Source organism: Petaurus breviceps, unplaced genomic scaffold, assembly GCF_028583685.1.
Source record: "Petaurus breviceps papuanus isolate PSGF00001 unplaced genomic scaffold, PetGlider_PUasm1.0 181, whole genome shotgun sequence".
NCBI lineage: Eukaryota > Metazoa > Chordata > Mammalia > Diprotodontia > Petauridae > Petaurus > Petaurus breviceps.
Window position 1 is genome coordinate 14,146,642 of NW_027185784.1, and position 24,845 is coordinate 14,171,486.

The 24,845-nt window shown below is 41.8% G+C and overlaps 1 protein-coding gene and 1 pseudogene across 1 annotated transcript in view; one reads left to right on the forward strand and one right to left on the reverse strand.

Moving 5' to 3' along the window:
• Positions 1-24,845, reverse strand: part of PODXL (podocalyxin like) — a 57,543-nt gene that overhangs the window by 31,813 nt on the left and 885 nt on the right. The window lies entirely within an intron of this gene.
• LOC138160603 (high mobility group protein B1 pseudogene) lies at positions 15,701-16,903 on the forward strand (annotated as a pseudogene).

Here is a 24,845-nt window from a genome sequence, read left to right on the forward strand (position 1 = left end):
GCACTTTGTGAGCTAGCTGGGCAGTGGCCATGGTACCATGTCACTCAGCTGTAGGGGAAAATGTATTGAGGCTATGTGTGATCAGAAAAAACGGACCAGGCAGTCAGAGTTCAGGTATTCAGGTACTCAGAATAGGGTATGCAACCAGTACACGGGGAAAGGACATTGGACACACCCTTTTTGGAGGATTTACAGGCAAGCAAGGAGTCATAGGGTTTGAGAAAGTAAGGGGAGGCAGGGAAGACGCCTGAATGAGCCCTGGTGGAGGAAGTCACCCATGGCAATGAAATCATGGATTACTCAGTGTGAAAGTATCCAAGCACATTCACTCCTCCCATACCTAAAGTACACATACTTTCGGTATCCAACAAACAGCCCCCATAGGAATCAAATTTGAAAACAACCTTGTTCGAAGTTTCATCTGAAGAGTCAGGTTTCTATCCACTCACCAATCCCAAATCCCCAAACTACCCCAACCCACACACAAACCCCAAGGCTGTGTAAACAACAACCTGCCAGTTGTGGCAGTGTCTCTGTTGCTGGTGCTAAAGACCTCAGTGGCCAGGCTCCATTCCTTGCCTTACTCAAACAGCTGCCCAAGGCCAAAGGGAAGTCCCCAATAGACTGCTGCCAGTCCAAGGATAATAACTTCTGAAAAGTACTCGTGGGACAGCGAGAAAGTTTTGGCCTTTGAGGTCCCCAGTGACTGACCTTCTTCCGTTCAGTGGACACTAATGACCAAAACAGTGAAGCACAGCTTTCCAAGTTTCCAATCTTTTTTAGCTTTGTTTTGGAGGGAATTCTCCCCCATCCAGGAATTTCCTGCAGGTTCAAGGACAATCCTTTACAGAATCTGAGTTGTTAGGGTCCAAAATTAATGATGGAATCAGATTTAGAGTTGGAAGAAGTCTCAGAAACCATCCAGACCCCTCTCATTCTATAAATGAGGAAATTAAGACCTGGAGGGAGGGGTCACACAGCAAAATGTGAAGGAGCAGAGGGGAACCAGACAGGTCCTGGATCTAACTTCTGGGACTCCTTCCACAGTATCATTCTGCTACAGAATCTGATGCCTGGTGGCTTTTGTTCAGGGTAATCTTTGAATTCTCCCACATTTAACAAGCTCTGAAGCTTGTCCTACAGAACCTGCCCAGTGTATGTGTGGCAATAAGATTCAAGCTCAGACTGAAGCTTCTGAGCAATTATTATTTTCATAGTCCCTCTCTCATCTGAAAGGTTTTCTCCAACGAATTACTATCCTTTAATCTTCCAGCATCATCTCCCCTCCAGGAAGTCCATCTGATAGAGAAGAGGGGCAAAAGGATCTGTCTCCTCAAATCAACACAAGAACAGCCCATCATGTATCATGTACCTAATAACATAGCTTTTCAATAAATCACTGACCTGAGACCTAAACCTTTACTTTTGCAGAATGCTCTCTGCAGGGTGCCTTGGTAGCATTGTCCCACTCCTAGGTAGCTGGGGACTCTACCCACTGGTCCTTTGCTGGGCCCTCCCAAAGACTCTAGGGGAGGAGGAGATACCCAGTGAACCATCTAAAATGATTTCTTTGACTTCTAAATGAAGGATTTCTAGTCCCTGCTGAAGCTACTTCTCCTGGAGGCCTTCAGAAAGACCTGGTTCTCTAGGACTGCTGACCAAAGAAGAAACAGGCAGCCATGGCCTGGTTTGGCCACTGACCTGCTGTGTGACAATGAAAAAGTCCCATCTCTTCTCTGGGAGTTGACCTAGATTAGGGGTTCTATAACCTTGGGGCTAACTAGGGTCTATACACTTTTAAAAAAATGTTGATAATTGTATTTTATGCTAACTGGCTTTCTTTGTAAGCATATATATTTCATGCATTGAAAACATTCTGAAAAGAGGTTCATAGTTTTCAGAATGTCACAGGGGTGCATGTCACAAAAACTCCTTGTCTCTCCCATCTTTCTCCTTGATCCTTATTGCCACTCCCCTCTTCTCTCCTGATGCTCCCTTCTTCTTCTTCTTTTTTTTTTTTTAAAGCAATCAGGGTTAAGTAACTTGCTCAAGGTTACATGGGCCAGTTATTTCTGGGTGTGGTGCTGAGTGTCTGACCCCGGGATTCGATCTCCAGGTCATCCCAACACTGGAGCCAGTGCTCTTACTCGCTGAGCCACCTGGCCGCCCCTGCTGCTCCCTTCTTTCTGCCTTCTCTCTCCCTTACTGTAATTTGGCCCTCCTCTCTTCTCTTCTTTTATCATCCCTTGTTCTGTCCTCTTCTTTCTTTCTCTTCACTGGTTTTGGAAAAGAGAAGCAACAAGGTCTTTAAGGCTTTGCTTAGCCCACAGTGCCTTGGTGCTTAGCAAGGTACCCAGCACTTAGCAGGCACTAAATTAATGCTTATTGACTATTGCCTAACAAATGGTCAGTGGTGGTTTGTGAGGGCTGTGTGACTAGCTTTTGCCCAAAACACAGCACTCCTTAAATCCATTTTCAAGAGCATGCCCTGATGGAACAGAAATGGGAGCCAGCAGTCTTCACCCCTGAAGTTGGGGCTCACTCCTTTGGCCCCAAAGGGAACTGGATTAACAATTTCTCCTGAAATAGACAGCAAATTAAGGGTTCATGAGGTCCTTTGAAGACCTGTAGGTCTTCTGTAAAGAGGCAACTGTAAAGAAATCATACAGGTAAATAAATATTTAACAACTGAAAATTTCTCCCATGTTTCCCCCTCCCCCATGGGAGGTAGGGGGTGGAGAATTCCACTGAGAGTTAAAGGCAGGGCTCCTTTTAAACAAAGCCAAGCCGAGTGCTGTTCGTGAGACTTCGGAGCCAACTAAGGAAGCCAGAGTTTCCTATGGGAGCCGCCCAGGGAAGTGAGTTGAGGCTTAGGTCCCAGCAAGAATCCTGTGTTGGAGCCAGGTGTCCTGAGAGCAGGCAGCCTGTAGATCCTCCAGAAGCTGCCAAGGCAAAGCCAGCTGCTTATGACATCATGGAGGAATGAGAGGAACGAACACCACATATAGAATGATATGGTTCTTACATAAGCCTTCCGCTCAGAGGAAACGGGGTTCAAAAGGAAATACTCCTCTCTGTGAAGCCCTGCAGGTCACAAAGGATGGGCCAGTCAGTCTACTGCCTGCTAATAACCCCATCACTGCTAACTAGCCAAAAGAGGACAATTTAGGCAATAAAGACTCAGGCTCTTAAAGGCATAAGAAAGACACACTCCTCTTTTCATTCTCCCCCATCTTCTGACCCTTCCTTTCTCTTCATTCTCTTTTCTTCCTTATCTCTTTCCTTCTTCCTTTTTTCATTGCCCTGGCTGTCCTACACCTGGCAGGTTCTGAATCTCCAGTGATGTCTAGACCAACTCTGTCTGGCTACTCCCCTACTCAAGGCACTGGGAAGGAAATGACCAATGCATCAATGCTCTTTGAAGTGGAGGAAACATTTGAAGTGGCAGGAAAATAAGTAAGTCACTGTCCCATCTGCAAAATGGAAGCAGACCACAGAATGTTCAAACAAGTGCTCTCTCCCACCCCAACACACACATTTTAGAAATGGAGAAAATGAGGCCCAGGCCCAAGGAAATTAAGTAATTTACCTGAGAATACATACCTAGTAGATAAGAGGGGGATAAGAAATAGCCTACATTCCCTCTCCCCTACCTGCTCTCCCACCCCTACATTGGTAGTATAGACAATAGGTTAGAACCAAATTCCAAATGCACCCCAGTGATCTTGGACCAATCACTTAACCTCTTTGGGACTCAGTTTCCTCATCTGTAAAATGAGGGAGCTGAAGGAAGGGGTGGGAAGAGAGAATTTAGAACTCAAAATTTTAAAAGAATGCTAAAAGAAATAATAAAAGTTTTTTTTTTTTAAATGAGAGGAGGTTGGACTAAGTAATCATCATTTAACTGTCATTAATTAAGGAAAGTATAAATTGAGGTAGGTCAACTGACTCCAAGGTCAGTGGCATTTTCCATATTCCTTACTAACTTGAAGTGACCATGACAGCACAAAAAGCTGCCAAGAAGGACACACTCTTAGGACAATTATCTTGAAGATCCAGAAGATTCATAGGGGAACCTGAAAGGAAAATAAAGATGACAAGAACAGCTGATCAAAGAGAAGAAACTGTGGACTAGAACAATGGCTTGCAGATGGACTGAGGGAGTACCATTTCTAATTTAAACTGACCTGAAGATCCCCCTAATAGGCTTTTATCTCAGGGAGATCACTGAGGAAAGAAAGAAAGACCCCCACACACCAAAATATTTATAGCAGCACTTTTTTGGGGGGATATCAAAGAACTGGAAACAAAGTAGGTACCCACTGATTGGGGAATGGTTAAATAAATTTAGTCCGGGAATGTAGTGAATTATTATTGTGCTTTTTAACAAAAGGTGAATGAATGACATAGGAAAAATGTGTATTAATTGATGCACAATGCACAGTAATACAATGAGTGTGACAATCAGAAGAAAAAACTCAAAACAACAGAATGTAAAGGCTGAATAGTCAGAAAGTATAAGTGTGGTCCCAAAAGAAGAGATATGAAAAGCCACCTCCCTACTTCTACTTCATAGAGGCAAGAAGTCCATGGGTTTGGAACTGCCTATATTTAGATTTTTTTTTTTTTGAATGTCATTTGGGTCTGTTATTCACAGATCATATAATTAGAGTTAAAAAGGTTCTGTCAGCCAGACAAAACCTCTTTTCCCATATGCCAGGTTCATGACCCCAGCATTATCTTCCCTAATTCTCTCCCACCTCACATATCCACTTGAAGATGCTACAGCTTGGTGTTTCTACCCCCACCATCTTATATAGCCAATCCTCTTCTCTTGTCTCACACAGCTGTTCAGGCCCTTATTATCTCTTCCCAAGATTATTTTAAAGACCCTCTGGATAGGTCTCCCTGACTCAAGTCTCTAACCATTTCAGTCAATCCTCCACAATAGTGATAAAGCCATTTTCCTTAAATAATCCGACCATGGTCAATCCCCTACCATAAATCCCAGTGCATCCCTACTGGCTCTAGAACAAAATTTAAACTTCTCCATTTTTCTTTTAAAGCTTTTCGCAACTTGGCTTCAATTTAACTTTCCAGCCTCATTGAACTTTATTTCCTGTTAAAAAAAAAAAAAAGGATAGAGACCCAGTGCCCGTTCCTTATTCCCCACAGAGGCCTGGCCATCGCCCATCCCTGCAAAGCATCCCCTCCCTCAATTCTGCCTCAGATTAAGAAGCCTTTGAGACCTTTCCTGGCAGTCTCAATTGTTAGTGCTCTCTCATTTAATCTACCTTTTATTTAATTACTTTATATTTATTTGAATTTATTCTCTTTACATTTATTCTGTATATACTTAGGTTCTTTTTTTCTCTTCCCATTACCACTTAAACTCCTTGTTAGCAGGGAATTGTTTCACTGATTAAATGCCCATTTCCAGTATCTAGAACAGTGCTTGAGGTATAGATGTTTAATGAATGTGTGGTGAATTATTGAACCATATTACTTTACAAATTAAGAAACTGAGACCCAGAGAGGTCTACTGATCTTCCCAAGGCAAGAGAGGTATTAAAGAACAGAGCTAGAATTTGAACCCAGGTCCAAAAGGCAAGGGGCAGCTAGGTAGCTAGCACTGGGCCTGGAGTCAGGAAGACCGAGTTCAAATCTGGCCTCAGACACTTACTAGCTATGTCTGACCATGGACAAGTCATTCGATCTGTTCCCCTTAATCCAGTGGAGAAGGAAAAAACACAATATTCCAGTATCTTTGCCAAAATAACCCCATGACAGCACAGGGGTGTTACAGTTTATAGGGTCACAAGGAGTCAGACACAACTGAGCAAAGGCAAAAACAACCAAGAAGCAAATTGTGGATGGAGTAAAAAGAGACTAATAGGGAAAATAATGTTTTCTGTCCTCACTGTGGTAGAACTTTTTAAGGTCTAAGGGCAAGGTAACCCCCCAAAGTTTGGATAGGGCCACTGAAGAGGTGTTACAAATGAACAATTTGGCTGATTTTTTAAAAGTATTCATTGGCCAGGAGAACACTGTATAAAGTAACAGCAATACCGTACAATGATCAACTCTGAATAACTTGGCTATTCTGATCAATACAATGACCCAAGACAATTTCAAAGGACTTATAAAAAAATGTCATCTCCACCTTGAGAGAAAGAAGTGATGACGTCTGAGTGAATATTGAAGCATGTTTTTCTACTTTGTTTTTCTTGTTTTTTTGCAATATGGCTAATTGGAAATGATTTGCATGATTTCACATGTATAACTGCTATCACGTTTCTTGCCTCCTCAATCAGTGGGGGAGGGGTAGGAAGGAGAGAATTTTAAAATTCAAAAAATTTTTCTAAATGTTAAAAATAAAAAACAAATTTATTAAAAAAAAAACACAAGAATTCACTAGAGCCAACTTTTCTTCTGCAAAGCAATCCAAACCCACAGACTGAGGCTGAGAGGCCATGTAATGTCTCAGGTAACCATCAGCTTTATCTCTCTACCTCTCTGAACCTCAGTTTTTCCTCTCTACAATGGGACAAATTAAAAAAAAATCAAGTACTAGCTACTTCACAGAGTAGTTGTGGGGGGAAAAGAAGTACTTGGCAAACCTTCCAGCATAGCAACATGAATTTCCTTTTCTTTCTCTATCCTGCTCTGGCATTCTGTGCTTTGCTTTGCCTGTGGTGTCAGACTGTGACATCACTGCCTCGACAGAAACAAAAACTTGATTCTGATGCCAGGCCTGGGACTTTCCCCGAGGTGCAGAGTTGGAATCTCAGAGCAACAGGGAATAGGACAGGAAACAAGGAAGAAGCAAAACTAGAAATCACTGCCCACCCGAGCAGAAGGATGAAAGGTCAGCACTGTGTTGTTACAAACCTCTTTCAATAAAGTACTGGCAGCTCACTGAAAAATCAGCCAGCCTTACAGTAAAAGCATGGGGGTGCCTCACTCAGACGGACAGAGTTCTGGGCAGGGGCTTCAGGGAAATGAATGGTTGTGCTCAAGGGAGTGTAAAGTGAGGGCCCATCAACAGGAAAGTTAAGTGGCTGAAGAGATTGATAAAGGAAACGTGCAATCAATGGGGTTTAAGAAATAATGAATATTTTAAAAGAGAAAGAAATAATGAATTTTAAGAGTTCATGTCAAGTTGGACAGACATACATGAAATGATAAAGAAGAAAACAAGCAAAACAAGGAAAACAGTTTTAATAATGGCCATGACGCTGTAAAGGAAAACACTTTTGAAAGATGTCAGAATTCTAATGAATGAAGTGATCAGTTTTGACTTGAAGCATGCCTCCCTCCTTTTGGCAGAGGGATAGGTGGGCCACAGGTATAAAGCAAGGGATACACCACCAGACATGGGCAGCCTGTATTTTTCTTAATTTTACTTCATTTTGGGAGAGTAGGCAGGGTTTTGTGTGGGAAAAGTACTGAAAAGACAATGAGGGAAGTTAAATTTTTAAAATAATATTTAATTTTTTAAATAATGAAACTTAATTAAAAATAATATGTGTGATCTTATATTTTTTATAGTTCTAAGGCAGTTATGTGGCCATAAAGATGTGTGCTTTACAAAAAAACAAAAAACGCCTCTAACCTTTCTCATTTTTGGAAGGACTTCCCATCTAATCCTACTACATTTTTGTGAACTTTAGTATTTCTCTTGGGTCCTGGACATGGTGATCACTGAAGACATGTCTAAAGAGGCCCCAGTGTAGGACAAAAATAACTTTATTTTGAAAGATATAGTATGTATGGAGAGCCCACCTCTATTGAATCCTCTTACGATGAAGTGAATCGTGCATGATTACTTTAAAGAACTCTAACTAAAAAGTGAATGGCGTGTGGATATCATTTTACCATGAGTAAACTGAGGTCATCCCAAGCTTCTCCTACTCAGCTAGACTCATGCAATGTAGCAAGCCCACCCCACCCCAGATTGCTACAGTGTTTCATCTCTGCCAAATCCATAACTTCTTCCGATGGAAAAAAAAAGTTCCTCCTCTGAAATATATATTGAATGCTGTTGCCATCAACCTTTAGACCAAAAGTTACCCAGCATAATGTAAAAGAAATTTTTTAACGCTAATTTCATGACTGACAAGATAGTGATGACACTGAAAAGAAGCAGGGGACAAGGGCTGGGGTCCGAGATGGTGACACCAAAGAAACTGTTCAAAGTAATGTCAGACAGGACTGAAGTTGTGAGAAGAGACCTAGGAATGTTTCATGAGCTCAGGAGGTGGGAGGCAGCAGTATTTCTCTAGGGAGAGAATCTAGAGAACATGCACCTAGAAAGACAGAATGGAGACCTTGAAAACAAAATGTTATAGCAGACACCCCCTCAACCACCACCCCAAGGAAAGATGTTCCCCACATTGAGCCAGTTCATCTTGAAAAATGAATTGCACAGGAGATCTGACCAATAGGTCACTTTGCTAGTCACAAATTAGGGGCTTCCTAGTACTTACAGGATAATATTCCGTCTCCTACCCCCCTCCACAATCTGGCTTTAACTGATCTTTTCTGACCTTTTTCATACTTTTAAATTCTATTTCCTATTTAATAATTCTATATTCCAGCCAAACTGGGACAAAAAAGTTCCCTTATCTTGTGTCCTTTTCTGCCTCCCTGCACAAAAACCTAGAAAAAACTCACTCATCTTGTAATGTAAATAATTGTTTACAGATTGTCTCTTATTCATTCTTTTGATAAAAATTCAATAAATTAAGCACCTACTACCCCCAGACACTTGTGATAAGTGCTGAGGAGACAAAAGACAGTCCCTGCCCTCAAGGCCCTGACAATCCAAACTGGAATGTAAATTCCTTCAGAGCAAAGAATTTTTATGCCCTTCTTTGTAGGGCATACATAGAATTTTTATGCCTTTCTTTGGGCTTAGCACCAAAACCAGCTAGGCAGCTTAATAGTAAATACTTGCTTCATCTTCTGCTATCTAAATTCTATTTCCATCAAACTACCAAAGGATAACTTTACGGAGTAGGGAAAAAAAAAATTCATCCAAATGAACAAAAGGTCAAGAGTCTCAAGGGAAATGATGAAAAAAACAAGTGGGAGAGAAAGGGAGATACTGAAAAGCTGTAATCATCAAAACCATTTAGTGCTGGTTAAAAAAATAGAGGTGACTCAATGGAAGTGATTAGGTCCACAAAATGCCTGTGCAATTACTGTCCCATTTCTTTCTATACACCCTCCATAGGCTAATCCTCTGGTGCCTTTACCATCTCAGTGGTACCAATATAGAACGTTGGCTCTTAGTCTGCTGTTCTCTCTTTTGATGTATGACCCATCTATCTCTTTGTCTGGTCATGAATTCTTGGTGATGTTGGGGTTTTTTTTGGTTTGTTTTTTTTTTGCCATTTCTCTAAGGCCAATTTTTAATTGGAGATGCAGTACAGTCTATTAGACACAATCATACACCCTTCTATTGTTCTATGGCTTACTTATAATTCTTCTCCCTTCTGAGAGAATGATGCCTAATGATTCATATCCATAGCCTGACTGGGAAAATGTGGCTTGGTACAATGGGAAGAGTGCTGCATTAGGAGCCAGAGAACCTGAGCTCACAGCCTGGCTTTGCCATATGCTACCTGGACAACCTTGGGCAAGTCACTGGACCTAGTGGGGATTGTTTTCTCAAACATAAAGTGAGGGGAAACAACCCTTACAGTTTTGAAATCGCTGGTATTATGATTATATAATTTTTTTATTTTTGAACTTAAATAAAAGAAGCTAATAAAATAAAAATTTTGGTAAAATAAAAGTAGCTTCTATATACATTATGAAACAGGAGAGATTGTACATGAAACTGTAAATTACATAAAGCTTTTTCTTTTAAGCATGTAATAAATTCAACATATAACTTTGGTCTCGTGATATTAAAAAGATGGACTTTGGTAGCAGCAAGCAGTTTGGGACCAATGAAAGCAATGCACCTTTTTTTTTTTTCCAAATGCAGGGCAAGTCTATCTTCTCTCTGTTGTCAATCAGTCCTTGACCCCATCCAATTTCATGTCCTTATCTGGCAATATATGATTTCATCATTTTGTTTTCATAAAGCAGATGGTGACTCATAAATTTTGAATTCTTAAATATTTCACTATTTGGGGGAGCAACCCAATTAGTACAATGCCATCTACAACTCAAAACCATTTGGAAAAACCTCCCACAATCAGTTTTATGGTGGGTTTTTTGGTCAAGACCTGTGTTTTCATCAGAACAGAGACCTTTATACTAATGCAGAGAGGGAAACCATCTCTAATTTGTAGTCCTGGACAGCTATCTAGTCAATACTACCCATGGTCACTCAGCTAGGATATGTTCAGAGCTAAGGCTCTTGCTCCATCAATCAGGACATCTACTAGAGCAGTAGAATGTCAGTGTGCATACCCCTGTTTTACTGAAGTTTTAACTGAATATTTGATGAAATTCCTGAACAGTTATTTCTGGTCAGTCCCTTGCATCCCTGGAGCTTATATCACTGTAACACATTGATGGGAAACACTTTGTTATAAAACTTTTCACTCAAAAGAGAGGCTATGATATTTTTTTTCTTTGCCTCTTCGTCAGTTGTGGATCAAAAAGGATATGGAACCTATTATACAAAATATTTTCCAAAAGACTTGTGATGCATAGTATTCTGGACTGCAGAATGTTACCAGTATAAATGTTGGTTGGGTGTGGTTGGATCTGTTGTTAACACTGGACATCAGTACAATGCTGCCTACAACCCTAATGCTATTTTTGCTACAATGCTTGGGGCAGCTCAGGCACATCTGTAGGCTGTCTACTAAGAAAGTAGGATCCTCATGGAGATGGGAGAGTAGCCTGGGAGCAAGCATCTCCTACTATAACTGAGATGTTGTGAGAAATGACTGCTCACCAAGGGCAAAGGAAAACATCTTATCTTACCTTCGCCCTGGGTCTTCTCCCTGAGGGTACTCTGCAGCACACAGAAATTAGGGGGGAGCTTGGCTGGGATTTTCCTTAAGGAATCTGAGCAGGGTTTCCCAATGTCCTTGTGAGTTACTAGGGAGTGCTACAGAGATACAGGGCAGAGTTTCACAGAATTTGAAGAGAATTCAGTTGCCACCTAGTCTCATAGACCAGACTAGATCAGAGAGTATCTCAATACACTAAGACACATATAGTACAAGTAGTTACCTCCAGCTTTTGCTTTAAAATCTCCATTAAGGCTGACCATTCTATCGCTCTAAGGAGCTCATTCCAATTTTGAGTGGCTCAAACTTAAATCTGCCTCCTTGTCCCAGAACTATATGACTTGCCCAGAGTCTGTCAGAAAGAATGCTAGACTTAGCAAGAAGACCAGGGTTCCAATTCTGACAAACTCATCAAACTTTTCTGAGTCTCAATTTCCTCATCTATAAAATGGGGATATTAACACCTGACCTACCAACTGCAGAATTGTTGTAAGGAAAGTCTTCTGTAAACCTTAAGAGTAATTACTAAAAAGCAAATCCACTTTAAATCTCCATATTTTGATCACAAACAAAGACCCAAGCTCCCAGAACCCAGTTCCCCAAGTGCCATCCAGCACTACCCACTCCATTCCAATTTCCCCGCTCCCAACATTCCAAATGCTGCATCACTCTCATAGATCTTCTCTTACTATGTTAAGGGGCATGGTCTTCCTGCCACTACAATTGGCGGATGGGGTGCAACCCTAAGCCCAAGGAAACACAGAGCCAGTCAATTTGCGAAATAGAATGAGAATGCAGAAGGGTGGTACAGCAGGGAGACCGGGTGTGTCCAATGGGCACAGTTTGGACTGGGAGTATAGCTAGGTCAGGCCCAGTACCCTTCCTATGATTAGTGAAGCTGATATCAAGGGACCAGGCAAGACAAGGAAGAGGTAGGCAATATATTCTCTGTGGTAGGCTTGCAGCACAAGTCAGGAACCTCAGTGCCTCAGTTTATCCAAATGGTAAAAAATTATGTATACAGTTGTTTGCATGTTGTCTCCCCCATTAGACCAAGCTCCTTGAGTAAGGGGGCTTTCCCCCCTTTCTTGCACCTGTGAAACTTCTAGACTTATTAAAAATTATTTTAAATTTATTAAAATTTAACAGTGCCTAGCATATAGAAGGCACTTGGTTAATGCTAGCTGACTACCTGCTATGTCCCAAAAGAGAAATGAATACATATCAGGGAGAGAGGAAGGGAGTTGAGATGGACTAGATTACATATTACATCCAATGTTCATGTGCTCGATCTACTCTGGAGCTTCACTGCAGGTGGCCCAGGTTTTCAAAGGCTATGCCAAGATATGACAAGTCCTGCTCATGAGGCTGTAAAGGCTTGGACGATGACCCTACTGGGACCACGTCTTTGCTGTCTGAAGACTAGCTTATAAGCTAGAATATGATCACAACCAGGTTGCTCTTCAACCCCAGCAACTCATAAGGAGTTGGACGAGTGTCTTGAGTTTTGAAACAAATAAAGAGATTTGTATATTGAACAGATACTTTACTTTAAACAAGAAATATATCATGGAAAAGTTATGGGCATCATCTAATTGGCAAATATGGCAAAAAAAAAAAGACAAGTGTTGGAGGGTCTACAGAAAAGAATGATAATAACTGATTCAGAGTAAAGTGTGCAGAACCTGGAGAAAAATGTATATGAAAACAAGGCTATAAAACAACTTGGAGAATCTTAAGAACTCCAATTAATGCAGTACTCTGCCAGGATTACAGAAAACTCAGATGACACAATGCATGTTGCCTACCTCCTGATGGAGAAGGGTACAGATTGAGGTATTTGGTTTTTAGAGCACAGTCAATGTTGGAATCCATTTTGTTTGAATATGTAGTGTTTGTTTAAAGGTTTCCCCCAGTTCCCCCATCTCAAGATACTTTTAAGTGAAAAGAAATTAACAATTTTTAAGAACTCTGAAAAAAAAACCCCAACAAATTTCCATCAGTGCAAGGACCAGCCAAGATTCCCAAAAATTGATAATGAAAAATAAAGGAAAATGAAAAATTATGGTATATGAATCTAATGGAATATTATTATGACATAAGAAATGACAAGAGGAATAGTTTCAGACAAATCTGGGAAAACTTATATGAACTGATGCAGAGTGAGGGCAAAAGAACCAGAAGTGTATGGTCCATCCTTCTGTAATAAGATCTTCCTGCAGCATGAAGACTAAATGTCCACATATTGGACTTGCTTATCCATCACAGCCATATTAGTACTGCAGAACCTATCTCCATATTCTGGCTGCTGACCAATATTTTTGAGAGCAAGGCATGGCAGGTCACCGAGGACAGCTGAGATCTCCAGGAAGTACATTAAGAGAAAAGTCACATGAGGAGGAAAAAGGGAGACTACTCTGGCTATTTTACAGATAACCTTACTGTCAAGATACTGGACTGACTCAGTCTAGAACACAGCTTACAGCCCCATCCTGGCACATAAGAAATCAACAGTCCCTGTGTCTGCAATAGGTTTTTCACCCACTTGTAAGGAAGGAGCTCACATGAGAAGGCAACTACCTCTCTCCTTTGTAGGGTGAGAAGACAACAGATGTGGAACTTTACATCTGCTGTCAGATTTAGTTGACACTTTGGGTTAGTTTTGCTGAACTGCTTTTTTCTCCTTTCTTTTTCTTTCATTGTTATAAGATATTGGGTATAAAATATAAGATATATTGGATCTTAGGGAAAGGATGTATGTATGTGTGTGTGTGTGTGTGTGTGTGTAAGTTATAAAAAGCCTCCTACTCAGATATGAATCAGAACTTGAACTTGTAACCAAAGTGGGACATTCTGGTCTGACAGGAGAACAACTGGCTTTTTAACCTAGAAAAAATATGTTGAAAATTCCCAGTGGTAGCACAGCTAGGTGGTGGCACAGTGGATAGAGCACCAGCCCTGGAGTCAGGAGGATCTGAGTTCAAATCTGGTCTCAGAAACTTACTAGTTGTGTGACCCTGGGCAAGTTACTTAATCCTCATTGCCAGAGAGAAAGAAAGAATGAGATAGGGAAAGAAATTTCCCTGGGGTGGCTAGGTGGTGCAGTGAATAGAGAACCAGCCCTGGAGTCAGGAGTTCAAACCGGGCCTCAGACACTTAACACTTACTAGCTGTGTGACCTTGGGCAAGTCACTTAACCCCAATTGCCCTCCAAAAAAGCAACAAAATGAAACAAACAAACAAAAACAAACCAAAGGAAAATTCCCAGTGATTACTAGTCTTCCACTCAGTCTAGGACTGACAGGGATGAAGGTTCTCTTTTAGCTCTTGTAGGATTTGGTGAGTTAGGGGAAGGAACAGCTCTATGTCTCAGTTTCTCATGAGAAATACTAACAATCATGATAATTCAATTACAGGGGAGCCAAAAGGCCCATCCCTGAAGGAAGTACTTTGCAATCTTAAAGTAACTACAGGGGAGGGATGTGATAACAAAAGCCCTGACCTTCCAGTGGGACTCGGGGTAAGGAAGACAAGAGTTAAAAAAACCAAGGTTTGGACACTAAACTAGCTGCATGATCCTGTGCAAGTTATTTCTCTTATCCTCCATTCCCTCATCTTTAAAATGGGGCCAAGAACCCTAGAAAGGGTTAAGAAACAGATGAGTTAACATCCATAAAATGCATTGTAAACCTTAAAGAATTATGTAAATGAAAGCTATTATTATGCATTGAATCTTAAGGGACACAAGACAGCCCCCAGTGACCATCATGCCAGTCCTAGAATGCTCTAAAGTACAGAGTACCATTCCTGAAGGGCACCTGAGATATTTATAAAGCACTTAGCACAATATCTGGCCCATAGTAGGTGTTTAATAAATCCTTACTCCCCATATTTGGACTGAGACAAAGCAAGGATTTGATAAGGATTTGGAACCCTTCGGGGTTCCAATTTAATAGGAGTGGTGGAGTTGGTGGGGAGGGAAAATCTCAGGACCAGACTCCTGTCTTAGGAAGTGAGGAAACTAGCACTGGCCCATATGCTCAGGGATGTCCTTCACTCAGGCTCCCTTTACTCCCATCCTGGTAGCCCTGTGACAATGCCAAAAGCCTGCAGTGGCTAACTGATATGCTCAGACTCAAGCAGAAACAAGGAGCACTAGCAGGTAATAAGAATTCCTGGGGCCACATTTTTAATGAGAAAACCACAGGAAGAGTTGCCAGCCCAAGGTGGCCCAGTGCTAGATGCCTCAGATCTAAGATTAAGTAGTTAAGTGCTGAGGGAGTTAAATACCTTTCCCAAGATAACAAAGCCAATGAACCATACTGGTAGAATTCGAATCCAGGTTACCCTGACTTTTAGCCTAGCACTCTACCAACTCTGCTCCCTCCTACTGAGGATTTTATGGCACTTAAAGTTGAAAATACATCTTTTCATTTAACCTTCTCAACACGGAAGGAAGAATGAGGAACATCATTGACATTTTAACAAATGTGGAAATGAAGGAGCAGGAGGGCAGCTAGGGGGTGCTGTGCATAGTGCATGGCCTAGAGTTAGAAAGCCTGAGACACCAGCTGTGTGACCCTGGGCAAGTCACTTAACCCTGTCTACCTCAGTTTCTTCATCTGTAAAATGAGCTGGAGAAGGAAACAGCAAACCATTCCAGTACCTTTGCCAAGAAAATACCCATTTGGGGTTACAGAACAGAGAGAGTGAGGGGGCTGCGTCTGGCTCGCTCTCATAGCCATTGTAGTACACTGAGCTCCATAGAGACAGTGCCAGCCCAAGTAAGAGCCGGACGGGCACTGGGCTACTCTGTGCGGCGCTAAGGGAAAGTAATCAAAATGGGCAAAGGTGAAACTAAGAAGCCGAGAGGGAAAATGTCTTCATATGCCTTCTTCGTGCAAACCTGCCGAGAGGAATACAAGAAGAAGCACCCAGATGCTTCTGTGAACTTCTCAGAATTTTCTAAAAAATGCTCAGAAAGGTGGAAGACAATGTCTGCTAAAGAGAAAGGGAAATTTGAGGACATGGCAAAAGCTGATAAGGTTCGTTATGAAAGAGAAATGAAAACCTACATATCACCTAAAGGAGAAACAAACCGAAGAGGGATCCTTCGGCATTTTTCTTATTCTGTTCTGAGTATCGTCCAAAAATCAAAGGGGAGCATCCCGGTCTTTCTATTGGAGATGTGGCAAAAAAAATTGGGAGAAATGTGGAATAATACTGCTGCAGATGACAAGCAACCTTATGAAAAGAAGGCAGCTAAACTGAAGGAAAAGTATGAAAAGGATATTGCTGCATACTGGGCTAAAGGAAAACCTGATGTGGGTAAAAAGGCAGGAGTTGTCAAGGCTGAGAAGAGCAAGAAAAAGAAGGAGGAGGAAGATGAGGAAGATGAAGAAGACGAGGAGGAGGATGAAGAAGATGATGATGATGATGATGAATAAGTTGGTTCTGGAGCAGTTTTTTTCTTGTCTATAAAGCATTTAACCCCCCTGTATACAACTCACTCCTTTTAAAGAAAAAAAAATTGAAATGTAAGACTGTGAAAGATTTGTTTTTAAACTGTACAGTGTCTTTTTTTGTATAGTTAACACACTACCGAATGTGTCTTTAGATAGCCCTGTCCTTTAGTGGCATTTTCAATAGCCACTAACCTTGCCTGGTACAGTATGGGGGTTGTAAATTGGCATGGAAATTTAAAGCAGGTTCTGTTGGTGCACAGCACAAATTAGTTATATATGGGATGTAGTTCATTTTCATCTTCAGTTGTCTTTGATGCAACATATGAAATAATTGTTGTTCTGTTAACTGAATACCACTCTGTAATTGCAAAAACAAAAAAAAAGTTGCAGCTGTTTTGTTGACATTCTGAATGCTTCTAAGTAAATACAATTTTTTTATTAAAAAAAAAAAAAAGAAAATACCCATTTGGGGTCACTAAGAGTCAGACATGACTGAACAAAGGACCAAGAAGGTGGTCATATAGCTGGTAATCATCAGAATCTGGATTTGAACCCAGGTCTGCCTGACTGAGCCCAGCATTCTACTCAATAGTCAGAAGACCTGGGCTCAAATCCACATTAATACTTGGGGACAAATCACTAATGCTCTCTTGGATTTAGTTTTATCAATGGTAAGATGCTATTTAAGATGTCCCTCCAGATCCTAACTACCTTACTGCTTTCCTGGTGTTGTATGAATGACAATCTCTCCTGGAGATGATGGAGCCTCAACACGCCAGATAACAGCCTTCCATTTCTCTGGAGGGATAGCTGTGTGTGTGTGTGCTGGTAAACTAACTCTCTGGGAAAGAAAATGTGCACAGAATGTCCTTTTAAATTTAATCTGCATTATTAAAATGATTAAAAATAGCATTTCCCCTTCCTATCACTTTATTAAGTCTAGACAATCAACAAAATGATAAATCAAGCCCTGATTTCTAGCCTTTGCCAATCAGTTCAATTCAGCAGGCTCCAGCTTACTCGTGGGTGTAGCTAATATGCACTGAAACCAAGGGTAACGGGAGTTTTTCCAGTAGTGAGCCACAAGATAAAAAAATGCTTTGGGGGGGATATAAGAGGTGCAACATAAATTTAATTACATAATTACATTTGGCTTCAATTATAATTACTAACTAATCCAAGCAGACCAGCATGATATCCTGGTGACAAGTCAATTACTCAAGGGTACTAGAACAGGTGGTTAGGCCCACAGGTTCATGTGTGCCAGCTAATTAAATGACCATTTCCTCCCCCCTCTGCCCTCCCCCCCCACCTTAAAAATCTTATTCTGGTCTAACCTTGGAGTCATAGGCATGTGGCCTATAGATATGCTGGGCTAAAAAGAGTAGACTTAGGAATTCCATCAGACCTCAGAGCAGCCCTGGATTTATATAGGATCACAGATTTAGAGCAAGAAGAAATCTTAGAAGTGGCAGTGCAGTTGCATAGCAGATACAGCACCAGCCTTAGAGTAAGTTAAAATCTGACCTCAGACACATACGATGTGACCTTGGGCAAGTCACTTAACCCCAATTGCCTCCCCGCAAAAAATCTTGGAGTTCATGTAGTCTGTTCTCATTTTACAGATGAGGAAACTGAGTCCCAAAAATGTTAAGTGGATTATTCATGGTCACAGAGGTAGAATATAACAGAACTGGAAGAAGAACCAAGGCTCAGCTGGCTAAGCCAGTATGCTTTCCTAAGCACCAAGATGATACTGGGAGAACTGCTCTCCAGGGAGACACTGCCTGAGGCCTGATCTTCAAGCCCAGGATGCACAACTCTTATCACAAGAAATCCCTCTGGAAGGGGTCTGGGTCAACAAGGAAACCTCCCTCCCCTAATCCTAAACCAGTCCTGTCTGTACTCTCCTCCAGGGTTGGGGCTCTATTCCCCCCCCCCCAATCTTCCCAACTTCCAAAGAGGATTCAGATCCTCTGAAGGCCCTGCCCATCAGGGAACTCAAGTCTCAGATCAAATACTAGAGGAATAGTACACAGTACTGAGAGTGATGTTAATATGTAACTTATTCACCATACTCAGCCACTGTGTCCCACCTAGAGGAAAACCTCTAGGCTTAGGGCGTTTTCTTTCACTGTATCACTTTCAGCTCCACGGATTCCCTTACTGCTTAGGTTGGTGCTTACTGCTGCTCCCAAAATTGTCATCTCTGACCATCACAGCCCCAGCTCTTGTGCCCTCACACTCCAGAATAAACCAAAGCATCATATTTAGTCTAACACTGGACAGCTAGGTGGCACTGTGGCCTGCAGTCTCATCTTCCTGAGTTCAAATATGGCTTCAGACACCTACTCTGTGTGACCCTGGGCAAGTCACTTAACCCTGTTTACCTCAGTTTTCTCATCTGTAAAATGAGCTGGAGAAAGAAACAGCAAATCTCTCCAGTGTCTTGGACAAGAAAACTCCAAATGGGGTCACAAAGAGTCAGACGCAGATTGAAAACAACTGATCAATAAACAAGTGCAACACTGCTCATTGGACATTTAGGAAAAATGAGCCCCCCCCAAATCTCTTCACCCCCCCAACCCAATGCTTACAATGATACTATGTCCCCCACCTCCCCAAATCCCCACTCTCTCCCAGAAGTCCCTTAGTTCATCTGAGTCCCTCGTGATGTAATCGGGGACCTAACTTTCAGCCCTAGCTCTGCTACTCACTATCTGTATCCTGTTGGGCAGAGGCATTTTGAAGAGCCTTCATCTGTCAATGGATGGACTGGGGCTCGTGACTCTAAGGTGTGTTTGCTCATCTCACCAAGCCCTACTCCTGATTTGGAGCTTTCACCAAGGGAATGCCCTCCCTCACTAACCCATGGACTTTTCTCTCCACCTCCACTCCTCACCTCCTAGGCTCAGTCCCATCTCTCCAGACTCCTTTCTTAGAACCCAGCTGCACCTCTTCCCTGGCCCCCTCTCAACCACTTCCATCCCTTTACAATTACAATTCCTCCCCTTTCTTTCCTCAGGAAAGCCCTCACCACAATCCAGTAGTTTACATTTACATAGATTTACAAAGGAACATTCTTTGAATGGAAACCCATTCGTCCCAGTCCTCCAGAATTCCCCACCAGGCAGTAGCCCTAATCAGAGGACTTTTTACACACTTTAAAGGGTAAACTCCTAGAGGGAAGGGACAATCTTTTGTCCAGGAATTAGGAGAGTTCCTCAAACATGGTAGGCAATTAATAAACATTTATTGACTAGAATCCATTTTCTCATTTGGCTCTCACAGTAACTTGAAGGTAGAAGGTGTAACTATTTTTTAGGAGAGACTCAGCAGGATTAACTGACTTGTCCAAGAGGCTGGACCAGAATTCATACCTTCAGGCTCAAAAATGGCAGCTGGTAGGGGCTGCTAGGTGACCAAGTGAATAGAGCACTGACCCTGGAGTCAGGAGAACCTGAGTTCAAATCTGACCTTGGACACTTGACACACTTACTAGCTGTGTGACCTTGGGCAAGTCACTTAACCCCAATTGCCTTGCCTTCCCCTCCAAAAATAAGGGGGACAGCTGGTGGTGTAGTGGATAGAGTTGGGCTGGGTCAGAGTTCAAATTCAGCCTCAGATACATGTAACTCTGTGTGACCATGGCTAGTTACTTAACCAATCTGCCTCAGTTTCCTCAACTTTAAAATGAGTGTATAATAGCAGCCACCCCACAGGGTTATAGTAAGATAAAATGAGATAATATTTGTAAAGCACTTAGCTCATAGCCTGCCTTCCTTCAAAAGTTCAGGTTCCTCCCTACTCTACTGCCACCACTGTTTACTATGCACTCTAGAAACTTTCCATCTTTCAAAATCCAAGAAAAAAAAAAGTTATCCCCTTTAGGAAATCCTCCCTGATTGTGCCCAAACATATCCTTAATTTCTCCCTCACACAAACTGAATAAACGCAGAAAAATAAGAGTAATCGCTCATATTCAGATGGTGCTTTACGGTTTATAAAGCTCTTTATGTTATCTTATTTAATCTCAGTAGATCAACAAGCATTCATTATGCACTTACTATGTACCATGTCAAATTACTAGACACCATGTTAAATTAGGAGAATACACAAGCAGAAAGGTGGTCTCAAAATCATCTTGACAGGCAATCAGGGTGATTTGGCCAGGAGTACATAGTTATACTGGGCTGAAGTGAGGTAAGGGAGGAAAAGAAGATGTTCCTGACTCCTGCCCACACATTTCTCATTAGTGAGAAATATATATATATATATATATATATATATATATATATAACAGCATAGCAGAATGACTAAATGATGGTAGGTATTATTAAAAAAAAATCACATTATGATGCTGTTGACACTAAAATGGCTAACTGTGGCCCGGGCAAAGAGATGTGAGAAGGCATCTCTTCCTCTTCAGAGCATATGTTGGGGTCTATAGGTTTGGAGCACTACATAGACTGTCAGTTTTTTTGGTTTTACTTAGTTTTTCTGAACTTGTTTTTCCCCTTTTATTCTGTCATAAGTGATAGGTTCTCTGGGAAGGTAAGGAACTTTGGGAAATAGATGTGATGTTTTAAAAATTATTAATTTTTTTAAAGAAATATTTTTTAAGCCTATCATTTTTTTACCTACTGACTCCAGTTCTCTCCCCCCTTCTTTCCTCCCTTCTCCTGCTGTGTTGCCATCACTCTCAGTGGCTCTGGGGGAGTGAGAGGTAAGTCCAAAAAAAAAAGTCATTTTTTATATGCAAATATTTCTGGTATTTATATAAGACACTGGGCTAAGTATTGGGATACAGCTTAGGTCTTAATCCAATGCTTCTACCTGGTTTGTGATTGAACCTGTGTTCTCAAAAACTATGCAAATGGAGGGTAAATACTGCAGAACAGGCTACACAATCAGACTAGGCTTGTGCATGGGTGGGTTGGCCCACCAGAAATTGATGAAGCCATTTAGTGAGAATTCGGGAAATACCTACACTGCTAAATGATAAGAAATGTTTGAAATACTGGAGTCTAACATATAGAAAGGCAATGTATGTGAATAAAGCCATGGATTTGGGAGTCAACTAGACCTCAGGCATTTATTTATTAACCAGGTGACCCTCGGCCAGTCATTAAACCTCAATATGGATCAGTTTCCTCATCCCTGAAATAAGACTTAAGTCTAAATGTCCCTTTAGTAGGATTCCATGAAATACTGAAAAAAGAGGGAACAGTTTTGAAGGAGAGAAGGAAAGCAAAAAAGAAGCAAAGTGAGTGTAGGCGATCACTTCATCAAGAATTCTTTTCACCAGATCCTACTGCTTGGGACATCACCAGAGCTTTGAACAAGCTTTGCCCTTTCTCTAGACAAAGCTGCTGCACAGAAGTATCCCATCCCAAATGCCCCAAAAGGTAGAAAGTGGAGTCCAAAGACTTTGGTTTTAATCCAATGTGTGGCATGTAGGAAAAACAATAACACGTTGTATTTGGAGTCAAAGGGGCCTGGGTTCAAATCCAGAGTCAAAAACTTTACTGCCTCTAAGGACCTTGGGAAAAATCAATTAACTTCTTGGGATGGATATTTCTGTTTCCTCCCCCATAATATAAAGGGGTTAAGTAGATGAGGAAAGACTCCTTCACCCAATGGTTCTATGTTTCTATTCAAACTGTTTTCCAAATTGAATAGAAGGGGTGACTATACCCCTTACTAAGGTCCTCAGGGCTAATTTTTTTCCTTTTCTCTGCATCTCCACAAGTCTGTGACACAGAGCAGTTTCTAATTATGTACCTGTCAACTGACTGCAATCTGGGCCAACACACCTTTTGTCACTCTTAGACCTTGATTTCAGGGCCCTGGGGGGTGGGGTGGGGCTTTCAGGTTTCAGCCTGGGCTAGTATGGGTTTTCAGTCATTTTTTGGGTTGTATCAGACTCTTCTGATGACCCCATTTGGGTTTTTTGTTTGTCTGTTTTTGGCAAAGATACTGGAGTGGCTTACCATTTCCTTCTCCAGCTCATCTTATAGAGGAGGAAACAGAGACAAAATGTGGTTAATTGACTTACCCAGGATCACACAGTCACCAAATGTCTGAGGCTAGATCTGAAGTCAGAGTAGATGAATCTTCCTGACTCCAGGCCAGGCACTCTATCCACTGTGCTGCCCCAGTGTGGGTTTAAATGGTGCCTATATATGAAAAGTCCCACTGCATGCCTAATTTTCAGCATGAAAATTTTCCATTATAAGTTATGGTAATTGCCATTACCCCTTCATCCTGCCCCCAGAAAACCCCAAATACTTGCTATGAATTAGGAAACTTCTCCAAACTGGTATAAGATGAGGTTCATAAAGGATACCTGTGCCTTTAAGACACTCTATATGCAAACAAAAGAATTCCTTTTACTTTCATCAGAAAAAGTGGTATAAGTCATTGCTACCCTTAAGCTTGCATTCCATCTTTTTGTCTTCTTACAGGATCCACACCAAGGATTCATGCAGAAGCCATGGTAAAAGCAGGCCAGTATACTGCAGCCACACCCTCCTCCCTGCCACCCTCAAAACCTCCCAGCTATTTCTTCTAGGAGATAATGGAGGTGAGGCTTCCAGATTCCCCCTTTTCTTTCTACCAACACACAAATGAGTATCCCACTGTACGCACTGCAGACAAAATAGTGGACAGAACCTTAGGATAACATTTCTAAAAGGTTTTGCTAGCCCCTACTTTGCCATGGGTGCTTCACACCCCGCATACACTGCATTTAATAGGTTCTTCTCTCAATTATCTTTTGTCATGAAGCCTTCTTTCCCATCTCACCCCTCAAAGCCCCCCATTCTTCCCCAGTGCAATGCCCAGCATCCAACATTTTTTACTTTGTGTTCTCCAGGGGAGGAGGTAGGCAGTAATGACACCTTTTCCACATGTCTTATCTGGGGATGGATATTTCGGGCCAAGAAAATCTCTATGATTACTGTTCACAGTAAGAGTAACATCAGCTGACACTGTACAGCAACTATGCTTTTTTTCAATGGTTTTTCATAAGCATTTTATTATCTGCTGCACACAGTAACCCTTTCAAATTGGCAGGGCAGTTATTATTATCCCCATTTTAAAGTTGAGAAAAACTGAGGATGAAACAGTTGCAGTCTGCACAAGACCCTAAAGTAGGATGCAGCTGCTCACTTTTCAAAGACTGACAGCACTGTCTGCATCTTTCTTTAGGCACTGAACATCCCATATAGCGGAGTTCTTAGTCTACAGTTCTTACTTATCTCCCCTCTCCTCAGATGAGAAAGACAGGAACCAAGTTTTATCTAGGTCTCCCTCAGGGAGAGAGAGTGGCAAGGGTGGCAATTGTCCTATTTTTAAATTTAAAAAACTGAGGCACAAAGATGCTGGCTGACTGGCCCAAGGTCACCCAGAAAGGACAAATAGCTATCATTTCACACGCTGCCTTTTCTGCCCCTCTGGAGCCCTTGACTGATTTTCCTATACTCCAGACATACAAATCCTGGGGCTAAGTGAAAATCACCGCCTAACTGGACACCATTTGGAGGGCTGATGTGGGGATTCCATTTCCCCAGAATCTGTCAGCTGCAGAAAGAGTATAAGCTTTCCCTCAGCCCTTCTCCGCTCACCCTAACTGATCCTGGCCAAGAACCTCACCAATTTGAAAGAAGCCCCTCTAGCTAGAATTCCCGGACTTCAGAATCTCTCTGCTGTTACTTTTTTTTTTAAGCCCACAACCTTATCGTTCTCTCAAGCCGGATTTTTTTTACCCACCGCCTTCTGTTCTCTCCCCTCTGTCCTTTCCTCCCTTCCCCTGCTTTGTCACCATCACTCCCAGTGGCTCTGGGGGAGAGGTAAGACAGCTAATTGCTCTTCTCCCCCTGGAAAGGATAATCATAAACCTTGCGCCCAGGTGAACGTGGAGGATGAATTTTAAGCGTCCCTCGAGTCTAAAAAGATGCTCCAGTGCCAACTTGATCTCTTCCGGTTTGGATCACTTCAAATTTTCCTCTCCTTTCTCTCATTAAGCTGCCACAGCATTCACACCCCAGCACACAAGTAGAACGTGGAGAGCTACAGGAAGTGGGAAGACAAGGGTTCTCTAATGCGCCTGGGGGCTCTAAAGGTTCGCAAGAAACAAATTCCTTTGTGTGTATAGAGGGGCTGGAAGAGACCCACATCTGGGGCCCCAGGGGGCCCCTAAGGGCTAGAGGAGTTTGTTCCCTTAAGGAGCTCTCACAGGTAGACTACGGCCAGCACTCTAAATGCTTAACTGAGTGGTCAGAATTACTTAACCAAAAATTTATTTACAAGCGGCCCCATTACCTACCTACCCACCAGCTCTGTGACTATGACTTTAAATAGGTCATCTTCCCACAGGTAACTTAGGAACTTCCTTCCC